General features: G+C 44.2%; 1 protein-coding gene across 3 annotated transcripts in view; it reads right to left on the bottom strand.

Annotated features, from left to right (window-relative positions):
- Positions 1-23,229, bottom strand: part of F2RL1 (F2R like trypsin receptor 1) — a 31,057-nt gene that overhangs the window by 5,351 nt on the left and 2,477 nt on the right. The gene's annotated exons all lie outside the window — the stretch shown is intronic.

The raw sequence follows: 23,229 nt of genomic DNA, 5'->3' as shown, positions 1-23,229 counted from the left end.
CAGCGAGGGAGCTCTGATCAACCAGTCGTCCAGATACGGATGAACCAGGACACCCAGGGAATGAAGATGGGATGCCACCACCACCATCACTTTGGTGAAGGTCCGGGGAGCCGTTGCCAATCCAAAGGGGAGAGCCGCAAACTGAAAACAAGACATGGAACTGGTTCAGGAAAATGGGAATGTGGAGATATGCCTCTGTCAGATCTAGGGAGGCTAGAAATTCCTCCAGTGCCACTGATGCTATTACTGAGCGCACCAGCTCTATGCAAAAGCGGGGCACTTTCAGAGCCACATTGACCACCTTGAAGTCCAGAATCGGTCTCCAGTTGTCAGATCCTTTCTTTGGAATGATGACTTATAACAAGTATCTTCCAGAGCCCAAGCCTCGCTCTGGCACTGGTTTGATTGCTGCATGATACATAAGTCTGTGGACTGTGGCCTGCACCCAAACCACCTTCTCGGGGCAGCCCACATGGGAATCCAGAAAACACTTGGTCAGAGAACAGCAAAATTCCAATTTATGGCCATAGCGGAAGACCTTTACTGTTTAACATCTATTTGGCCCCTCTCTTAACCCTTTGTCAATCCATCGGATTCACAGTATATGCTTATGCAGATGATTTCCAACTTTTGCATACCATTGATCCCACAAGTTCACAGGACATATCTAATATTAACCAAAAGCTGGCCAAAATCCATGACTGGCTTATCAATCAGCTATCACTAAGCATCAATAAAACTACTACTGTGCTCTTTTCAGGGAAAGAAGGAGCACAACTCATTAACCCAGTCGTAATCGACAATAAACCCCTTAATCAAACTACCAACACAAAAATTTTGGGAGTCCTAATAGACAATAATCTCACGTTCCGTTCACACATCAGTGCATTGGTCAAAAACTGTTTCTATAGGTTGAGAATGATTCGTTCACTTGTCCCCCTTCTTGATACTTTTTCCCTTAATACTTTAGTTCACTCCCTAGTAATATCAAAATTAGATTATTGTAATTCCTTATTAAAAGGGGCATATCTAAAGGATATAAGGCGTCTTCAACTTATACAAAACACAGCAATAAAGATAATTTCAGGTTCAAAAAAATTTGACCATGTCACACCTTTACTTCAAAAAGCTCACTAGCTGCCAATAACATATAGGATTACATATAAAATAGCTCTTTTAGTCTTCAAGACAATAAAGACAAACACACCTGCATTTATAGATAGGCTTCTGATTCCACATAGTTCATCAAGAGTTCTTAGATCATCCTCACAGTTTACTCTTAATGTTCCCTCTTTAAAAATTATCGGAGCACGCCGTGCTTCTATCTTTTCTGTAACTGCTCCAACGATTTGGAACTCTCTTCCTTTATACTTAAGACTCGAACAGGATTTGCAAAAATTTAAGAAAAGTTTAAAGTGCCCTCTTTTTAAAGAAGCCTTTAACTGAAAGTTCATTTCCATGGTAAAATCTTATAGTTTCCAACCTCCCTTAAATCAAGACTACTAATAGCTCTCTCATTTGATCTTTCTTCTGTCACCAATCCTTTTCCTCATACCCCCCTAATGTACTTCCCTTTTATGTACTTTTTCTTTAAAATTTGTATTTCTTCCCCACTTTCCTATTGTTTCTAGTGGTTTTTAAAAGCAGTTACCCTTGTATGTTTGATTAATATACTATGTACAAGTGATTTCTTTAAATCTTATTTTATCTTTTGTACAACGCTTTGTAATTTGGAAAAGCGTTCAATCAAATAATATGAATAAACTTGAAACCTCCAGAACCAAGTGGTCAGAGGTGATGGTCTCCCTGAGGAAGAACCGGAGTACAGACAGGAATGCCGAAAGGAATGAAAATTAGAATGCCCTGAACTCCTGGAAGGGCAGGACCAGCTCCCAGGCAACACCTTGGGTTTACGATCTTGAACATTGGCCATAAGGTCATCCAGACCCTGCTGAACAGAAGCTGTCCCTTAAAGGACAACATGCTCAACGTGGCCTTAGAAGAAAAATAACCAGACCACTAACTGATCCAGAGCATCCTTCGAGCCAAAACTGAATAGGCGCCCAGCTTGGCGAATACTTTCAAAATGTTGTACAAGGTATCAGACATGTAATCCACTCCAGAGATGAGAAAATCCAAATCATGCAGCAACACAGCATCAGGATCATGGCACAGCTTGGAATGACATGCCTGAGCAATGAAAGATGAGGCCGTCACCGCTTTGATACCAGCCGCGGCTGAGTCAAACAGACATTTAAGGATGAAGTCCACACATCGGTCTTGAACATCCCTTCATATGTGGGAAGAGATGTGTGCTTGGTGACCTGTGCCACTTAAGAATCCACCTTCGGAAAAACAAAGCGCTTGTTAAAACCATCAGCCATGGGATAAAGCCTTGTCATGGCCCGAGCACATTTCAGGGGACCTTCTGGATTGTCCCAAAAATACCTCTCTTGTTTAACTCTTAGTTCCTTATCTAAACAGAAACAGCGGTGAAAGCTTTTCTATTAGACTTGTCTCTGACATTCAAATTCTTAAAGTTTGAAAAAATATTTTATAAGGGGAAGGGGCCTCAGATCCCCATGTGTCACTAGTATGTTAACTATACAACTGCACTAGATAGGGAAGTGACCTCATTGGTCCCACTCCCCCTCCTGCCTAGCAATTTGTTCAACAGTCTTACAGTTTTATTATTGCAGACTCATTTATCAAGTCAAACAAAGAACTTAGCTTAGGCAGGGTGAAATCAAAATACTGCAGGTATAATTGAATCTCCTGCTGTCTTTGCTGGTCTGATTTTGCCAACATAAAGCTAACAGGCGTTTAGCTATGTAACAGCGTCAGGGCGATGGACTCCTGAAAAAGAACAAGGTACAGCAGTGTCAGAGTTAGAATAACGAGAAGAACACTTTCCTCTATGTCCAACTTACTCAGCGGTACTGTTATTGCTCAAATCGGCAAAGATGGCTATTGCCATGAACTGCTCTCTTTTATCAACGTCGAAAGTGTGACGTATTACGTCACTCTGGGGGAAGGGTAAAACAGCTGATTCTCACTGCCGAACACTGTTCCAATGATAAAAAATACTGAAACATTTTGCTGGAATTAAGGAAGCCAAACATGCTGATCAAAATCAGTGTATGTTACTTTTGCAACAGGGGAAACCAAGTAACATAGGTAGGGTCTAAAAACATTTAGCATAGACTAGATCAAAAAAATAAGTGCCACTCAATTTTAGCGTTAAGTCCTTTGGGTTCCTCAGAACACATGCAAAATATCCATTCTTGTTCTTTCCACATTAAGGTAAGTTTCCTATCTCCACCTCTTGTCAATGGTGGCACATGGTCTAATCCCAAGAATTGAAATTCTGTGGCTGCATGACCTGCCAAGTATATTGCTGGGCCAATGGTTCTTCTAATCTACTGCAGGCCAAATAGTTTGGTGTCGTCTGCGAATTTTATTACTTCACACTTCGTCCCTGTTTCTAGATCATTTATAAATACATTGAACAGCAGCGAACTGAGTACCGACCCCTGTGGAACACCACTCGTGACCCTCCTCCAGTCAGAGTAGTGGCCCTTCACTCCCACCCTTTGCCTCCTACCTGCCAACCAATTTCCGATCCATCTATGTACATCTCCTTCCACCTCATGGTTCTTCAGTTTCTGTAGTAGGCGTTCATGGGGGTACCTTGTCAAAGGATTTTGGAAATCCAAGTATACGATGTCTTTGGGGTCCCCTTTGTCCATCCATTTGTTAATTCCTTCGAAGAAGTGCAATAAATTCGTTTGGCATGATCTTCCCTTGCAGAAGCCATGTTGGCTAGTTTTCATCAGTTTGTTCCTTTCTAGATGCTCATCGATGCTGTCTTTTATCAGCACTTCACAATATCCACGGCCGCCGCAGTACAGCCTGGCAAAAGCAAAGGAATCGAAAGAGTGTCAGCCGCAACAGTAGGTACCGCCATCTTACTCTCCAGAGCCCCCGCAGGGAGACAAGAAGAAAGAGCCTGGTCCAGCGGAGCAGAAGTCCCTGTGACCAGCACAGAAGCCAACAGAAGGTAAACAGGCAGAGACTTTTTAACTAAGTATGCCTGATAAAGCATATTCACAAAATCTGGAGGAAAAAGATCCCCTGTGGTCGGAGCTGACTTCTGCAGCTCAGATTTGGAATGCTTGGAAGACTTGTAAATTTTTTCACCGGATCTGTGCTTACGTTTCAATCCCCAGGGCGAGCAGACACCAATTTTGCGGGTCTTGGGGCAGAAGGCGCTTGAAGAACCTCCCCGGAGTTGGAAGGCACCGCATCTGGGCAAATCTCTCCCCCCCCCCCTTCATGGGCCGTAGCGCACTTGGAACATGGCTGCACATCTGACAGCCATCCACCACAAACGAGGCATGAATCCATCCCTCGATATCCTTTGGAGGCCATCTATGAAGTTTTCTTGCCAAAACGAAGCCCAGAAGTATAAAAAATATACTTAAATTTAAATCAGGAAAAATCCAAGAAGGCTGCCATGAGTGCCAATTTTGAAGAAAAATCACCCAGGAAAAGTACAGGAATCCTCAGAAAATGACGTTTTGGGAATTTTAGAGGTGGGAAGGAATAGGGCATGCAGGGAAACCACGCCACAACCCCTTTTGAAGAGCCCCAAAAATCAATGATTCAGGCTATCAGCCTACACGTTCTGTCTGATAGAAACTGCAGGCAAAGCTGAACATAGCATACAGGGAGATCCTTAGCCTCAGGAAACTGGAAATCTGGATTTCAAGTCTTCTGACTGCCCCACCGGCCTGACCACCACAGCTGGAGACCTCCGCCACACGTGGACATGCCGCGCAGATGCCTGATGGAGGGACGCAGTCTGGTTCTGATCCCAGTTGTTTCTCCATGGAACCACTCAGCCTGCACTACCCCCACTAGTGGGCGAGCTAGCGCCCAAGGGAAAGACTCCGTAGCCCTGATCCGATGTGCACGTATGTCCATCAGGCTTACTGCAGAGCAGGGAACCTCCCCAAGAAGCAGACGTTCTCCAACAGTCTGCGATCTCTTGCCGAAAGATGTCCCTGCAGGGAACAACCACAGCATGAGGGTGAAACTGCAACCGAAAAGTACTGAAATTACTGAAAAATCACTAAAAAAAATACGAGCAGAAAAGATAAGCTCCTACAGCCTGGCCTGTAGGAATTTAAGACTGAAGGTACAGAAGGAGCACCCTCAATGGTAGTGTGAGAGAGGGAGAGGGTAAAAGCTTCATATGTTTGACGCTTCCTACAGATCCCTGGCGGGAGGAGATAAACAATCCACTGATCCCAGAATAAAGTAGGATTGTACAACAGCAGCTAAATATATACTCCATTATGTACATTTATACAAACTACTAAACTCTTCAAATGCTAAGGATGAAAAAGTTTTTTTGTAACTATTTTCAAATACCGGTAAGTAAACAGTACATGCTTTTCCATGTCACCAGGTACATTACGAGCATAATATTTAAATTGACCTAGTGAGAAATAGGACAGAAGTTAAACTTGAATGGATGACCAGTACAAAAGACCCCATAACATGAAGAAAGCCATAGCACGATGGCTGAGATGTTGGGTCAGGTCAAGTTACTCAGAAGCGGCAAGACGCAGAAGCCTAACAGAACATATGACCCCAACAATATTTTCTATCCTTGAGAAAGCACAGTGTGAAACATACTTTTGCAGTCTAGTACTTCTAGCTGCCTATTTGGACATCAATATTTAAGCAACAGATCTATTTTTTTTATATATACTGAATGATATTTACAGTATATACTGAACAAGATCTAACTCTGACTTAGGTTTTGCTGGTAGAGAGATTGTTCTGCTTTGGACTCTCAGCATAAGCAGCAAGAAATCTATATTGTGCAAGATTCAAGTTTTTATGTTTAAAATAAACAAAAGAGAGGCTTTATAGTCCTTATCTACAATCAAGTCTGACCAACATACCACCTACTAATTCTACAATTGCTTCCTCTCTTAGAGATACTCTGTTCTTGTCCCTTTCTTTAATTTTGATACTGCCCTCATTTCCACCATCTCCACAGGGAAACTGTTCCAGGCATCCACACCCCCTAAAAGAAAATATTTCTTATAGTGCACCCAGGTCTACCCTTCCTTTCACTCTTTTCCTATAACCCCCTCATTTACACTGCTTCCTTTCCATTAAAAGAGGCCTTCTGTGCATTTATTCCTTGGAGGCATTTAAACACAGGTATACCACAGATTTTCCAGGACCCCCGGTTCAAAACCTCTGCTGTATTAACAAATTTTGTCAAACAACCTTTAGAACATGCCCTAATCCCAGCACCTCTCTTCTCCCTGTATCTCTTTAAATCTTTGCAAGAAGCGAACAAAATCTGCAACCTGCTACTCATACTGGCCTTGGCTGTCCCTCTAATGTCACTTCCTGGTTGCGAGATGAGGAAATCATGTCAGAGAGAGAGCCAAGGCTGGCATGAGCAGCAGGTTGCAGATTCTGCTTACCACCGGACTAAAGTAGGTACCGGACCATTACTGGAAAATCGGTGTTGTACCTGAATCTCCCTTTTCCTACCTTTCATTCAAAAGTAGAGTTACCAGACGTTGGTGCTATATTTTCTGTTATATTTTGGAGTGTTTACTGATTGTGTATTCTTTGTTCTAAAATGTTAATAAAAACTTATTGGGAAAGTGTTACGTCCAGACAGCTTTTCAAAACCAGGCACTTTGGCTGGGTTTTGAAAAGCTTCCTCGAAATCGTGTTGGGCAGAAGGGCATCCGCGCATGCGCAGATGCCCTCCTGCCCAACAAGAGCAGGCAGCGGGGGAGGGAGGGCAAGAACGTAATTGGGTGGAACTGGGCGCGGGTCTAGGGGGTTTGAATTTTACTAAAGTAAAATCTGGTAACCCTATCCAAAAGTATACATGTATTTAGATGTTTAAAGGCTGTTTCTATGGGATTTATGACAAATACCAGTGATCATTTTAGTAGCCACCCTCTAGACAAATGGTTCCCAAACTTGTCCTAAGGAAATCCCAGCCAGTCAAGTTTTCAGGAAATCCAAATTGAATATTCATTAGTTAAATTTGCATGCAAATCAAACTCATGATTATTCTTTACAGATATCTTGAAAACCTGACTGTCTGAACTTCCCCAAGGACAGGTATGGGAACCACTTATCTAGACTAGTTCCATTCAGTATATATCCTTTTGAAGACAGAAACATGATGGCAGATAAAGGCCAAATGGTCCATCCAGTCTGCCCATCTGCAGTAGCCATTATTTCTTTCTCTCTCTAAGAGATCCCATGTGCCTATCCCAGGCTTTCTTGAATTCAGACAGTTTGTCTCCACCACCTCTTGCAGGAGACTGTTCCACACATCTACCACCCTTTCTGTAAAAAAACATTTTCCTAGATTACTCCTGAGCCTATCACCTCTTAACTTCATCCTATGCCCTTTCATGTCAGAGCTTCCTTTCCAATGAAAAAGACTCGACTCGTGTGCATTTACGACATGTAGGTATTTAAACATCCCACCTTTCCTCCAAAGTATACATATTGAGATCTTTAAGTCTATCCCCATACGCCTTATGACGAAAACCACGCACCAGTTTAATATGTTTTTGTATGTTAATATGTAACTCGACATGGATAAGGGCGGGTGAGAAATAAACAAACAAACAAAAAAGCCTTGCTCTGGACCGACTCCATCCTTTGTATACCATTTTGAAGATACAGTCTCCAGAATTGCACTAAATGAGGTCTCACCAAAGTCTTATAAAAGGGCATCAATACCTCTTTCTCTTACTGGCCATACCTTTCCCTATGCACCCTAGCATCTGTCTAGCTTTCGCCGTCATCTGTTCAACCTGTTTGGCCACCTTAAGATCATCACATATAATCACACAGAAGTCTCACTCTTCTGTCATGCATGTAAGTTCTTCACCCCCTAAACTATACCATTCCCTCGGGTTTTGTAGCCCAAATGCATGACATTGCATTTCTTAGCATTAAATTTTAGCTGCCAAATTTCAGACCATTCTTCAAGCTTTGCTAGGTCTTTCTTCATGTTATTCACATCATCCTGGGTATCTAGTGTATTGCAGATTTTGGTTATCATCCACAGAGGCAAATCTTATTCAACAGCCCTTCAGCAATATTGCTTATAAAAATGTTAAAAAGGCCCCAGAACAAAACCACTGGTAACATCCCTTTCCTCAGAATGATCTCCATTGGCCACTACCCTCTCTAGCCTTCCACTCAACCAATTCTTGACCTAGCCCATCACTATGGGGGCCCATCCCGAGGACACTCAATTAATTTGATACCTGTGTGGAATACTGTCAAAGGCTTTGCTAAAATCTAAATACACCACATCTGGCGCACTCCCTCTATCCAAATCTCTGGCCACCCAGTCAAAGAAATTGATCATATTTGTTTGACAAGACCTCCTCTAAAGTGAATCCATGTTGCATCTGGTCCTGTAATCCACAGGATTCCAGAAACTTCACCATTCTCTGTTTTAAAAGCGTTTCCATTAATTTACTTACTACAGAAATCAGACTTACCGGCATGTAATTCCCTACTTCTTTCTAACTTCCACTTTTGTGGAACCATATCCACCCTTCTCCAGTCCTCTGGTACCACTCCCAACTCTTGAGAAGCCTTGAAAAGGTCAGTCAGTGGAACCACCAGTACTTCCCTAAGTTCCTTCAACACCCTCGGATGTATACCATCTGGCCCCATCACTTTGCCTACCTTTAATTTAGCTAACTCTTCACAAATACAACCCTCTGAAAATTGACCAGGGTCTACCAATCCTCCATCCCTATTTGCATTTGTCTTCTGTGGTCCCGCTCCTGGCGCTTATTCTGTGAACACAGAACAGAAATATTTATGAAGTAATTCAGCCTTTTCTTCATCAGCTTCTACATATTTCTCCCCTTCACCTTTAAGTCTCACAATGCCACTTTTGCACTGATCAAGGAAAGTATCAATGAGCATATAGAAAAAAATAATCTGATGAGAACCAACCAGCATGGTTTCTGTAAAGGAAGATCATACCAAACGAACCTACTGCACTTCTTTGAGGGGATAAGTGAACAATTGGACAAAGGTGACCCCATAGACATCGTATATCTAGATTTCCAGAAAGCCTTTGACAAGGTACCCCATGAGCACCTACTGAAGAAACTGTGGAGCCACAGGGTGGAAGGGGACATGCACAGATGGATCAAAAATTGGCTGGCGGACAGGAAACAGAGGGTAGGAGTAAAGGGACACTACTCTTGACTGGAAAAGGGTCACGAGTGGTGTCCCACAGGGGTCAGTGCTGGGACTGCTGCTGTTCAATATATTCATCAATGACCTGGAAACAGGGACAAAGTGTGAAGTTATCAAAATTCGCGGACGACACAAAACTCTCCAGCAGGGTCAGAACTGTTGAGGAATGCAAAGAACTGCAGAGACCTGAACAAACTGAGTGAGTGGGCAAATAGATGGCAGAGCTTCAATCTAGAGAAATGTAAGGTCTTGTACATAGGGAAGGAGAACCCCATACGATGGGAGGGAGGGTACTGGGGGAAGGCAACCTAGAAAAAGACCTGGGGGTATTGGTGGATAAAACAATGAAGCCGGCGGCGCAAACAATGTGCAGCGGCCTCAAAGAAAGTGAACAGAATGTTGGGCATTATCAAAAAAGATATCACTACCAGAACAAAGGAAGTTATTCTGCCACTGTATTGAGCGATGGTGCGCCCGCATCTGGAGTACTACGTCCAATTCTGGTTGCCGTACCTTAAGAAGGATATGGCGATACTCGAGAGGGTCCAGAGGAGAGAAACAAGGATGATAAAGGGTATGCTGAACCTTTCATATGCCGAAAGGTTGGACAAGCTGGGGCTCTTTACCCTGGAAAAGCAGAGACATGCTAGAGACTTATAAAATCATGAAGGGCATAGAGAAAGTGGAGAGGGACAGATTCTTCAGACTAGCGGGGACAACAAAAACAAGAGGTCATCCAGAAAAATTGAGAGGAGACAGATTCAAAACGAATGCTAGGAGGTTCTTCTTCACTCAGAGGGTGGTGGACACTTCCAGGAGAGGTGATAGGACAGAGTACATTATTGGGGTTCAAACAGGGACTGGATGACTTCCTGAAAGAGAAGGGGATAGCAGGGTACAGATAGAGGGTTACTTACAGGACATAAAGTAAATAGGATATAAACATCTTAGGTAAGGAGCACTTACAGGTCATGGACCTGGGGGGGCCGCCGCGGGAGTGGACTGTTGGGCGCGATGGACCCCTGGTCTGACCCGGCAGGGGCAATGCTTATGTTCCTAACACCAATATATCTAAAAAATATCATCCCCCCTATTTTATCGTGTCACCTATTTTTTCTTCCATTTGCATCTTTGTTTTACCGACTACTCGACCAGCCTCTCTTAACTTTTCCAGATATTTTTGCCCATCTTCCTTTCTGTGATCTTTTGTAGTTTATGAAAGCTAACCTATTACTCCTTACCTTCTTAGCTACTACTTTTGAGAACCAAAGTGGCTTTCTTTTCCTCTTACTTTTACTTACTAGCCTCACAAAAAAAGGGCTGTCGCCTTTTCAATAACTCATTTTAGTGTTGTCCACTGTATTTCTACTCCTTCCAGATAACAATTCCTTTACGTAATCCCCCATCTGAACAAAGTTAATATTTTAAAATTCTAGAAGCTTTATTTTTGAATGAGTTCTCTCTATACCTGTCTTAATATTGAACTGTACCATGCAGTGAGCACTGGATGCCAGATCACCCACTGTAACATCAGAAATATTTTCCCCATTTGTAAGCACTAAGTCCAGTATGACCCTATCCCACATAGGTTCCATTACCAACTGCTGGAACAGTTTTTCTCCTTGTAGAGAATCCAGAATCTCCCTATTTCTAGAAGATCCCGCAATAGGGATTTCCCAATCAACATCTGGCATATTAAAATCACCTATTAGTAAAACGTCCCCCTTTTTTTTACATATATTCTGAATGTATACTATTAAATCTTCCGTCTGTGAAGGAAGCCTATATATCGCACCAATGTAAATATATTTACCATTCCCTCTTTCTAAATTTATCCACAGTGCCTCTTCTTTGCCCTGCAGATCCAACAATTGTGTGGCTTTAATATGATCTATAAAATATAACGCTACTTTCCCTCCTGTTCTTCCTATCCAGATTATAGCTCGGTATAACTGCATCCCAGTCATGGGTCTCTGTGAACCATATCTCCGTGATCGCCACTATATCCAACTCATCTTCTTCCATCACAGCTTCTAGATCCAAAATCTTGTTTCCCATACTTCGAGCATTATTATATACTGCTTTCCCATCTATGTAGAGATATTTAGTGATTTACTTACCTGAGGGCTTTGATCACCCTGCCCCCATCATTTATAGTTTAAAGCCCTCTTCAGTAGATTAGCCAGCCTGCTGCCAAAGACACTTCTTCCCCTCTTTGATAGATGCATACCATCTATGCTCAGCAGCCCTTGGAAAATCATCCCATGGTCCAGGAAGCCAAAACGCTCTTGACGTTCACAATACTCCAAATGAGACTTATAGGGACATACTATTGCCTCTTTTCAGCTGGTCCTTCTCTCCCTAGACTGCAAAAGCCAGAAAGGATGTTTGGGTGCCATCTTATTTGGCTCTTCAACCATCAATAAAAATCCAAGATGGCCACTGCCAGCGAATTCAAGCCAAAAATGGCAAAAATAAAGAAAATCTGGAAAAAAAAATAGCTGTTTGAGGAGTTGGGAGACCTGAACCCTACCCTTAGAAACTCTGAAAAATGAGTTTTACTGTGTTCTACAGACCACCCCTGAAGCTCCCGTACTTACAGTCAGTGAAGTGCCTGCCTGTCAGCTCTATTACACTGAAGAAGAATGGAGGAAGAGAGAATTTTCTGCCTCTGAAACTGCTCCAAATGACCAAATATGAAGATCTTTGGACTGCCAATTGGATGGACTCTGACTATAACCTCCGCCCCCATGAAACCACTCCACGTGACTGAGGGTAGGAAACGCAGCCTGCGCCCTGAAGCCTGGAAGGACTTTTACTCAGGATACATACAGCCCAGTGCTTAAACCCTTGACAAGGTCAGAGGGCAAGCGATCTTCCAGAAGAATGGACCCCCAAGTCTAAGAAGGGTGGCACACAGCAGGCTGGCTCCACAGGTCCACTGAAGTTTCTCTGTGAAGGAGCAGTCCGGCTCTGCGGGACTGTGCCCTTTCCTCCAACAGAGGACCACTGCAAAAGGGGTCTCACAGCACTCAAGCCACCAAAAAAGATGAACTTAAGTGAAAAAAAAAATTTAAAAGATGCAGAGCAGAAGACTTCTGCACGGATTGCTTGCAAAAATTAAAACTGCAAGGAACTCTAACTCTCTCTCTAAGGTAGGAGAAGCTCATGCTCAGAAAAAGTGTTTGGATTTCTGCAACTGCTGGATAGCACAGTTACTTACCGTAACAGGTGTTATCCAGGGACAGCAGTCAGATATTCTTGACTGATGGGTGACGGCACCGACGGAGCCCCGGTACTGACAATTTTAGAGTGATTGCACTCTAAGAACTTTAGAAAGTTCTAGCTAGGCCGCACCGCGCGTGCGCGAGTGCCTTCCCGCCCGACAGAGGCGCGCGGTCCCCAGTTAGGATAAGCCAGCTAAGAAGCCAACCCGGGGAGGTGGGTGGGACGCAAGAATATCTGCCTGCTGTCCCTGGATAACACCTGTTACGGTAAGTAACTGTGCTTTATCCCAGGACAAGCAGGCAGCATATTCTTGACTGATGGGTGACCTCCAAGCTAACAAAAAGAGGGATGGAGGGAAGGTTGGCCATTAGGAAAACAAATTTTGTAAAACAGATTGGCCGAAGTGTCCATCCCGTCTGGAGAATGCATCCAGACAATAGTGAGATGTAAAAGTATGAACTGAGGACCAAGTAGCAGCCTTGCAGATTTCCTCAATAGGAGTGGAACGGAGGAAAGCTACAGACGCTGCCATAGCTCTAATCTTGTGGCCTGTGACAGAACCTTCCAGCGTCAGGCCCGACTGAGCATAACAGAAGGAAACGCAAGCGGCAAGCCAATTGGACAGGGTGCGTTTAGATACAGGATGACCCAACTTGTTAGGATCAAAGGACAAAAACAGTTGAGGAGATGATCTGTGAGGTTTGGTGCGATCAAGATAGTAAGCCAGAGCACGTTTACAATCCAAGGTATGCAAAGCCTGTTCACCTGGATTAGAATGAGGCTTTGGGAAAAAAACAGGTAGAACGATGGATTGGTTAAGATGAAACTCAGACACAACCTTAGGAAGGAATTTTGGATGTGTACGGAGAACGACCTTATCATGGTGAAAAACAGTGAAAGGTGGATCAGCCACCAGTGCATGGAGCTCACTGACCCTCCTGGCAGAAGTGAGAGCTATAAGAAAGACCACTTTCCAAGTTAGAAATTTAAAATGCGTTGTGGCCAAAGGCTCGAAAGGAGGCTTCATTAACGCAGAAAGAACCACATTAAGATCCCATACAACAGGAGGAGCCTTAAGAGGTGGCTTCACATTGAAAAGGCCCTTCATGAACCTTGAAACTAAGGGATGAGCTGAGAGGGGTTTTCCATGAATCGGCTCATGAAAAGCTGCAATAGCACTAAGGTGGACTCTTATCGAAGAGGATTTAAGACCAGAGTCAGATAAGGACAACAGATAGTCCAAAACCAGTCCCACTGCTGTAGACATGGGATTATGGTGATGTAACAGGCACCAGGAAGAAAACCGAGACCACTTTTGTTGGTAACATTGAAGAGTAGACGGTTTCCTGGAGGCATCAATAATAGAACGGACAGGCTGAGGAAGGAGAGCGTGAGCCGAAGTCAGCCCGAGAGATACCAAGCTGTCAGGTGCAGAGACTGTAAGTTGGGATGAAGCAGTGTTTGCTGATGCTGTGTAAGCAGTGAAGGAAACAGAGGAAGAGGTATGGGTTCCCTGGAGCTGAGTTGAAGTAGAAGGGAAAACCAATGCTGTCTGGGCCACCGTGGAGCGATGAGAATCATGGTGGCTTGTTCCCTCTTGAGCTTGAATAAGGTGCGCAGCATGAGCGGAAGAGGAGGGAATGCATAAAGGAAGAGATTGGTCCAATCCAGGAGAAATGCATCGGGTTCCAGACGGTGAGGAGAGTAAAGTCTGGAGCAAAACAGGGGCAGTTGATGGTTGTGGGGAGCTGCAAAAAGATCCACTTGAGGTGTGCCCCATTGGGAGAAAATGGACTGGAGAGTCGAGGGGTCGAGAGTCCATTCGTGAGGTTGAAGAATTCTGCTGAGATTGTCTGCTAAGCAATTCTGTTCCCCTTGGATGTAGACTGCCTTCAGGAATAAGTGACGAGCAGTCGCCCAGGTCCAAATCCTTAGAGCTTCCTGACATAAGGGATGGGATCCCGTCCCTCCCTGTTTGTTGATGTAGTACATTGCAACTTGGTTGTCTGTGCAAATGAGAAGAACCTGAGGAAACAGGAGATGTTGGAAAGCTTTGAGGGCGTAAAACATCGCTCTGAGTTCCAGGAAATTGATGTGGTGTTTCTTTTCCTGTGTGGTCCAAAATCCCTGAGTTTGGAACTCGTTCAAGTGAGCTCCCCATGCATAGGGGGAGGAATCCGTGGTGATGACCAGTTGATGAGGAGGTAGATGGAACAGTAGACCTCTGGATAGAATTGATGATTTCAACCACCAAAGAAGCGACTGTCGAAGAGACGAGGTCACAGATATGTGTTGTGAACAAGGATCCGTCGCTTGTGACCACTGAGTCGCTAGGGTCCATTGAGGAGTACGCAGGTGGAGACGTGCGAAGGGAGTGACATGTACTGTGGAGGCCATGTGTCCCAAGAGCACCATCATGTGATTCGCAGAGATGGAAGGTTGCTGGAACACCTGCTGACAGAGATGAAGGATGGTGTGAAGGCGGTTTGGAGGAAGAAAAGCCCTCATCTGAACAGTATCCAGAATGGCTCCAATGAATTGAAGTCGCTGAGTTGGAATGAGGTGCGACTTCATTCCAACTCATTGATTTCGAACCCCAACAGTCGAAGGAAGTAAATGGTCTGATCCGTGGCTTTGTGAACAGACTGAGGAGAAGGAGCCTTGATGAGCCAGTCGTCCAGGTAAGGGAAGACTTGAAAGTTGTGGGAGCGGAGATAAGCTGCGACCACAATCAGACATTTGGTGAATACCCTGGGCGAGGAGGCTAGGCCGAAGGGTAGCACCTTGTATTGGTAATGATGTTGGTTGACAAGAAAGCGAAGATATTGTCTGGACATCAGATGAATTGGAACGTGAGTATACGCCTCCTTGAGATCGAGGGAACATAGCCAGTCTTCCTGAGAGAGAAGAGGGTATAGGGTGGCAAGAGATAACATCTTGAACTTCTCCTTGACCAGACATTTGTTGAGATCCCTGAGATCTAATATTGGTCTGAGATCTCCGGTCTTTTTGGGTACAAGAAAGTACCGGGAGTAAAATCCCAGGCCTTGCTTGTCCAGAGGAACTGGTTCGATGGCATTGAGAAGAAGGAGGGATTGAACCTCCTGAGCGAGGAGGAGGGACTGAGCCTTGTTGGAAGCAGACTCTTTTGGCAGAATTAATGGTGGAGGAGTCTGAAAGTTTAGAGAATAGCCGTGGGCGATGATAGCAAGTACCCACTGGTCGGAGGTGATTGCTTCCCAGCGAGATAGAAAAACTTGTAGTCGACCTCCTATGGGCTGAGGTAGAGGACATGAGGGAGGAAGACTGGCAATGTTCTGGAGAAAGGAGTCAAAAGGGCTGTGTCGACTTAGGTTGAGTAGCCGGTTTGACAGTAGGCTGCTGTTGTTGACGAGCCTGTTGCTGCTGCTGACGCTGTCTGCGAGGTTGAGGAGGATGAGGCTGGACCGGCCGAGCAGAAAACCTCCTTTGATATGAAGATTGTTGCCTGAATGGACGAGGAGGAGGAGGTTTCTTCTTGTTTTTCAACAAGGTGTCCCACCTAGTTTCATGGGCGGAGAGCTTTTGTGTGGTGGTATCCATAGACTCCCCAAACAGCTCATCCCCTAGGCAAGGCGCATTGGCCAGCCGGTCCTGATGGTTTACGTCCAATTCTGAGGCCCGCAGCCATGCCAACCTTCTCATTGCTACAGAGATAGCAGTAGCACGAGATGTCAGTTCAAAAGTATCATAAATAGAACGGACCATAAACTTCCTGAGTTGCAGAAGACTAGAGGTACATTGCTGAAAAGCAGGAAGTTTACGGTCCGGAATATACTTTTGAAAAGAGGTCACCTGTTGAATGAGGTGCTTCAGGTAAAACGAGAAGTGGAAAGCGTAATTACTTGAACGGTTGGCCAGCATGGCATTTTGGTAAAGACGCTTTCCAAATTTGTCCATGGCCTTTCCTTCCCTACCAGGAGGGACAGAGGCATACATACTGGCTCCTGCAGTCTTCTTTAGGGTTGACTCTACCAACAGGGATTCATGGGGAAGTTGGGGTTTGTCAAATCCAGGGATTGGAATCACTTTATATAGAGATTCTAGTTTTCTTGGGGCTCCTGGGATTGTCAAAGGAGTTTCAAGATTCTTATAAAAAGTTTCCCTCAAGATGTCATGGAGGGGTAACTTTAAAAACTCTTTAGGAGGTTGGTCAAAATCCAAGGCATCCAAAAATGCCTTGGATTTTTTAGAGTCAGATTCTAAAGGAATAGACAGGGTGTCTGACATCTCCTTTAAAAATTTTGTGAAGGAGGAGTGCTCTGGCTTAGCAGTAGTATCCTGCACCGATGGTTCCTCCTCATCAGATGTGTAATCCTCCTCGGTACCGAGGGGATCATCCGAATCGTCCCACAAGTCAGGGTCCCGTACCGATTGTAAACGGCCCTGGGAAAGTGGAGTCGATGTATCAGTATGTTTAGTCTTGCGTACCGATTTACCAGACCGAGTGGAGACGGTACCAGGGGAATGTAGTACGGTACGGGGTTCAGAGAACAGTACCGGTTCCGACCCCGTAGGAGTAGCACGCCGTTTTGGTTCTGCTGACAGAACAGGCATGGACAAAGATTTTTGTGGTGCCGAAACAGTCGATGCCAATAACAGAGGCTGTTCGACAGACGGCACCGAAGGCTCAGTCGGTACCGACACTGGAAGGTTCGGAGACAAGAGAGCCGGGAGCAACTGTTGGAGTTGCTGCTTAAGCTGGACCTGGAAGATAGAGGCAATGCGCTCATCCAACGTTGGTCCCGATGGCACCGGTACCGGTTTTTTCTTGCTCGGTACCTTCGGTGCCGCTCGACGCTCGGGTGAAGTCGATGCCGATGAAGAGGCCGAGACTTCAATGGGAGCGGAGCGTTTACGGGGCCGGCGCTCAGTCTGCAGGACTTGGCTCACTGCATGCTCGACTGGCTGGCCTAGAACAGTAGGGGAAGGCTTCTTAGCCGGCTTACCTACAGGAGTCGACACCGACGATGGATCTGGCGGTGCCGAGGTAGTCGGAGTCGATTTGGAGGAAGTCGTCGACGTCGATACCGGTGCAACTTCCATAGCGGTACCGAAAAGGATCCGCTGCTGAATTTGTCTATTTTTTAAAGTTCTTTTTTGTAAAGAACTACAGCGGGTGCAGGTTTCAGCCCTATGGTCCGGACCCAGACACTGGAGGCACCACTTGTGTGGGTCGGAAAGGGAGATAGGGCGTGCACACCGCTGACACTTTTTGAAACCCGGTGACGGGGGCATGAAGGGAAATACTGCTGTAGCAAAATCGAAGCCCGAGGCTTCGATGGTGCCAACAGGCCCCGCCGGGTCAGATTCGACAAAAAAAAGGAAAAATAAGAATTTTTTTTTTTTTTTTTTTACACAAAAGGTAAAAAAGAAGGAAAGAAATAAAATATGAAGAGAAAATTACGCGCGAGCGGGAAGGCAAGTGAAATAGAAAAAAACTTCCAACAGCCGTTGGAAACACGCGTCTTCTTAGCTCCGCGGAATTAAGAAAACTGGGGACCCGCGCGCCTCTGTCGGGCGGGAAGGCACTCGCGCACGCGCGATGCGGCCTAGCTAGAACTTTCTAAAGTTCTTAGAGTGCAATCACTCTAAAATTGTCCGTACCGGGGCTCCGTCGGTGCCGTCACCCATCAGTCAAGAATATGCTGCCTGCTTGTCCTGGGATAATGTGAGGATTGAACACCTAGCGTACTGAAACCAGAAGCAACGTAACAGAAAGTTGCATTATTATGCAATAACAAACATAGCACAAGTACATAGAAACATATAACAAAATTAAGTTGGGAGAATACTAGGTAGTGAATATATTGTAAATATGCCTGATTTTTGGTTCAAGCAAAGATCCTTTTTAAACAGCTGGAATGAGTAAACATGGAAAAGCAAATCACGAGCTATCACTAGTCAGTCTTGAGATGGAGGGAAGGGTAAAGGGAAGGGTTTTCTCTGGTCTTCATTTTTTCCAGGATTACAGCGAGTAGAAATTTCATAAGATAATGCACACAACAATCTGTATCATCAGCAAGAGTGGAAAAAGTTGCAAAGAGCTTGAAATGTTAATTTTGAAACATATTTTGACTATATTAACTTATAAACCAAAGCACATTGAAAGTTGGCCAATTAGTAACCCATGGGGGCTCAATCAAGGTTTAAAATGGCCAAAAAACAGCCTAAGTCGGCACTTGGGATGTCCTAATAGCAGGGACGTCCAAGTGCCAATAATCAAAACCAACTTTCTGGATGTGCAGCAGCACTTCTAAGCTGCTGTGTATCTTGAGAGCAAAACGGCATGTTGGAAGGTGTGTTATGGGCGGGAACTGGGAGGGCTTCAACCTGGACGGCTTCAACCTGGACGTACCCCAGCCATAATCAAAACTTTCCTAGAGGAAACAGATGCCAGCAATTAGACCTCTTTGAGTTTTGTCTAAGTTCCACAAAAGCGCCCAAACTGACAAGACGACCACTGGAAAATTTAAGGCATGATTCCCCCTTATTCCCCCAGTGGTCACGACTAGAGAATGGCATGGTGACAAAATTCATCATCGTTCCCGTCCCCAAGGATAACCGCGGGAAATAATCCCATGCCATTTTCTAGTGTCTATTTCAATCTCAATCCTTCTACACCAGCATTCTTCAAAGTAAAGCTTGTGGGTCAGTGGTTGTGGCCATTCATACTCTGATTCTTCCCTCTCTCTTTAAAGAATGACATGAAGATGGTTTCCCGCGGTTATCCGCGGGGACGGGAACAGTGATGAATTTTATCTCCGTGTCATTCTCTAGTCACGACCCCCTCCCACCACCCAAAGAGCAGAAAAACTCCCTCAAAAAAAAACATAGGCTTCCCATCAGCTGATCGCAGCAGAAGCAATCCCCATCATCTGAGCTGGTTGTATGGGATTCCCTGGCAGCTCAGCTGATTGCGATTCCCACTGCCAGGATCAACTGAGCCATGGAGCCCTACACCCCTCCCCCTGACATCCCCCCCTCACAGCACCAAAACCGGTTAAGTCAATGGGGATCACGATCAGACAAGGTAGTTGGTGGATATGGCTACAAAACTTGTTTATAATTGTATGGTTTTTTTGCATGGACGTTTTTATTTTTGAAAATCAGCAAAAAAAGGTAGACGTCCTTAAGGACCAAAACTTATACCTTGCTCATTTTCAAAAATAAAAGATAGACGTTTGGCAGCTTTGAAAATGGACAGTTTTCCTGCTGGGTTTGTAGACGTTTTGCACAAAACATCCAACCTCAAACTTAGGCACATTTTTGATTATGCCCCTTCACATCACTAAATTTTATTAAACTTGGAGATATGCAGCTAGGAGCCTTTATTGAACTTGCAATGAATCACCAACAACTAAATGTCCATTTTGATGGGCCATTTACAAGAGTATGTGAAAGCAGTAGATATTGTAACCTGAGTTAGCTTGGCAAGCACATGAAGCTTAGGTACATCATGCAAATTCACATCTCTAGCTCATTTGCATATTATACAACAGGATGCCAAAGATGTCTTTTTTTTAACCACTGCATGAATACACATGTGAATAATGCATGCACTTGAGACCTAACTTCTGGCCAAAGCAAGGCTGGGTCAATTATGAAACAATATAGCTGTTGTAGTGAAAGAGACGCTCCTTCAAGTGATATAAAAAATAAAAACTGGACAATGAACAGCGGAGAAGAGAGTGTAGTAATTAGAGCTACAGCCTAAGCATCATGAGGTTGTGGATTCAACTGCTCCTTGTGACCCTGTGCAAGTCAATTAATCCTCCACTGTCCCAAGTACATTAGATAGAGCGTGAGCCCACCAGGACAGATAGAGAAAAATGCTTGAGTACCTGTTTGTAAAACACTTAATATACCTTGTCCAAGCAATATATCAAAACCCAATCCGCATCCAAAAAATTGCCAAAGTTTGTATAAAGCACTAATATCATTTATTTGTGTAATTATATCTTTGCTTCCAATAGGCTGCAAAGCCTCTCAATTCAAATACTATGTGCCCGTCTTGTGCCATGACTGCTGGTACAGTTAGGACTCAAATCAAAATACAGGTCAAGAGCAATGAGGAATCAAAGTAGGCATTAAATGTCTTTTATAACATTTTTTGTCTACTTTGCTGGCTCATAAAAATGAAGGTAAACTAATGTTATATACCAAACTCTGCACATGAAGTTCTTTTGGAGGCTTTGTTGGCTGGACAAAGTTGTCAAGTCGATTGGGAATGTTTTTCAATATTGGATCACTTGACACAAAATGACCCTATTTCTTTTGCCTAAAGTTAGGTGCCAGGAAGAACTATGCTAAACTAGTACTCTTAAAAGGGCGCTCTGCGCAGAGTCCTTTGCAGAATACTAGCTTAGTGAAGATCTCATGCCTAACTTTGGATGCTAGATTTATACCTGCTAAAACCTGGTGTAATGCTGGTACTCAGCTTAGGAGTGGAAATGACATTCATAAGAACATAAATATTGCCGCTGCTGGGTCAGACCAGTGGTCCATCATTCTCAACAGTCCGCTCACGCGGTGGCCCTCCGGTCTAAGACCAGCACCCAATTGAGACTAGCCCTACCTGTGTACGTCCTTGTTCAGCAGGAACTTATCTAGCTTTGCCTTGAATCCCTGGAGGGTGTTTTCCCCTATGACAGACTCCGGAAGAACGTTCCAGCTCTCCACAACTCTCTGGGTGAAGAAGAACTTCATTACATTTGTACGGAATCTATCCCCTTTCAACTTTAGAGAGTGCCCTCTTGTTCTCCCTACCTTGGAGAGGGTGAACAACCTGTCCTTGTCTACTAAGTCTATCCCCTTCAGTACCTTGAATGTTTCGATCATGTCCCCTCTCAATCTCCTCTGTTCGAGGGAGAAGAGGCCCAGTTTCTCTAATCTTTCGCTGTACGGCAGCGCCTCCAACCCTTTAACCATCTTAGTTGCTCTTCTCTGGACCCTTTCTAGTAGTACAATGGCCTCCTTCATGTACGGTGACCAGTGCTGTACGCAGTACTCCAGGTGAGGGCGCACCATGGCCCGGTACAGCGGCATGATAACCTCCTCCGATCTGTTCGTGAGCCCCTTCATCATTCCTAGCATTCTGTTCACCCTTTTCGCCGCCGCCACACATTGCGTAGATGGCTTCATCAATTTGTCGATCAGAACTCCCAAGTCCCTTTCCTGGGAGGTCTCTCCAAGTACCACCCCAGACATCCTGTATTTGTGCAGGAGATTTTCATTACCGACATGCATCACTTTACACTTATCCACATTGAACCTCATCTGCCATGTTGATGCCCATTCCTCGAGCCTGATTATGTCACGATTGTGCCCATGTCCCTGCCCCCTTTGCAGTTGCAAATGACAGAAGTTGGGTAGTCAGTTTACATTATAGGTATATAACTCAGTTACACATGCAACTGCTAATTAGTGCTTGCTAAGACCAAAAATAGGTGCTCAAGATGCAATTATTTGTAGACGCCTTTTTCTAGTCAATAATTTTTTTATTGTTTTTGATGAATCATTCATGACCCTTTGTATAGGTCTTTGGTGTTACTTTGTAGATATGTTCTCCGAGGATTATTTGTTTGTCTAATTTTGTTTTTTAGAATTTTATGTATGTAAATTATGTAAACCGTTTAGTTTAAAAATTAAATGCCGCCCAGTTACGTTATTCACATAACTGGTTCTTTCTATAGCTAGGCACGCAACTTAGGAACCATTTATAAATTTGGATGGCAATTTTCCAAGATATATTTTTGATGCTATGCATGTGTTTTTGTGTAACAGCAATTTCTCATACTCCCCATCACACTTAATCTGTGGTAGGAATGCAGGCACATCTACAGTTTGTAGTTTATCCTAGGGTCATATAAGGAGTGGTCTAGTGGTTAGAGCTGCTGCCTTAGCACCCTGAGGTTGTGGGTTGGATTCCAGCACCACTCCCTGTGACCCTGAGCAAGTCACTTAACCCTCCACTGCCCCAGGTACTATAGTTATAGATTGTGACTCCACTGGATCGGATAGTGAAAATGCTTAGTGTCCCTGTTTACTATTCAATGTAAACTGCCTTGGGTGAATCTCTTCATAAAAGGTGGTTAATAAATCCAAATAAAGTATTCAGGAGGCACAGAGTCTCAACCACAGACACCTGCAGTACCTGATGATGTGGCCACAAGAGGAAAAAACAGATTGTACATTAGCTTTGCACATTTTTCCTAAAAGTAATTGTAAAGAAGAAAAAATAAAACAGGAATAGGAGATTACAAAACCTACTAATTTTATTTCCACCTAACACAAAACCATAGCTAACAAGTTTTTATGTTAAGGTCTCCACTATTTTGTACAACCCTCAATCTATAAAAATTAGGATGAGGTATATATTAATAATTAAGGGTCCTTTTTACTAAAGGGTATTACTGTATATACTTGAATATAAACCGAGAGTTTTGGGCCCAAAAATGGGTATCTCTGTTTATATTCGAGTTTACACTTGAGTACTTCGCTAACTACTGTAGTAGTATAAAAAAAATATCAAAATTAAACCTACCGGGGGTCTGGCTCTGGTGAATGGAGTTGCAGGTAAGGTCCGACAGGCATCTGATTCCTCCCAGCGGTGGCCACAGTGGTCCTCTATGCTGTTTGCCGGCCACCGCTGGGAGGAATCAGATGCCT

This window comes from Geotrypetes seraphini, chromosome 1 (genome assembly GCF_902459505.1).
Source record: "Geotrypetes seraphini chromosome 1, aGeoSer1.1, whole genome shotgun sequence".
Classification (NCBI taxonomy): Eukaryota; Metazoa; Chordata; class Amphibia; order Gymnophiona; family Dermophiidae; genus Geotrypetes; species Geotrypetes seraphini.
Note: the sequence above shows the minus strand (reverse complement) of the source record. Positions and strands in the feature narration are given on the sequence as shown.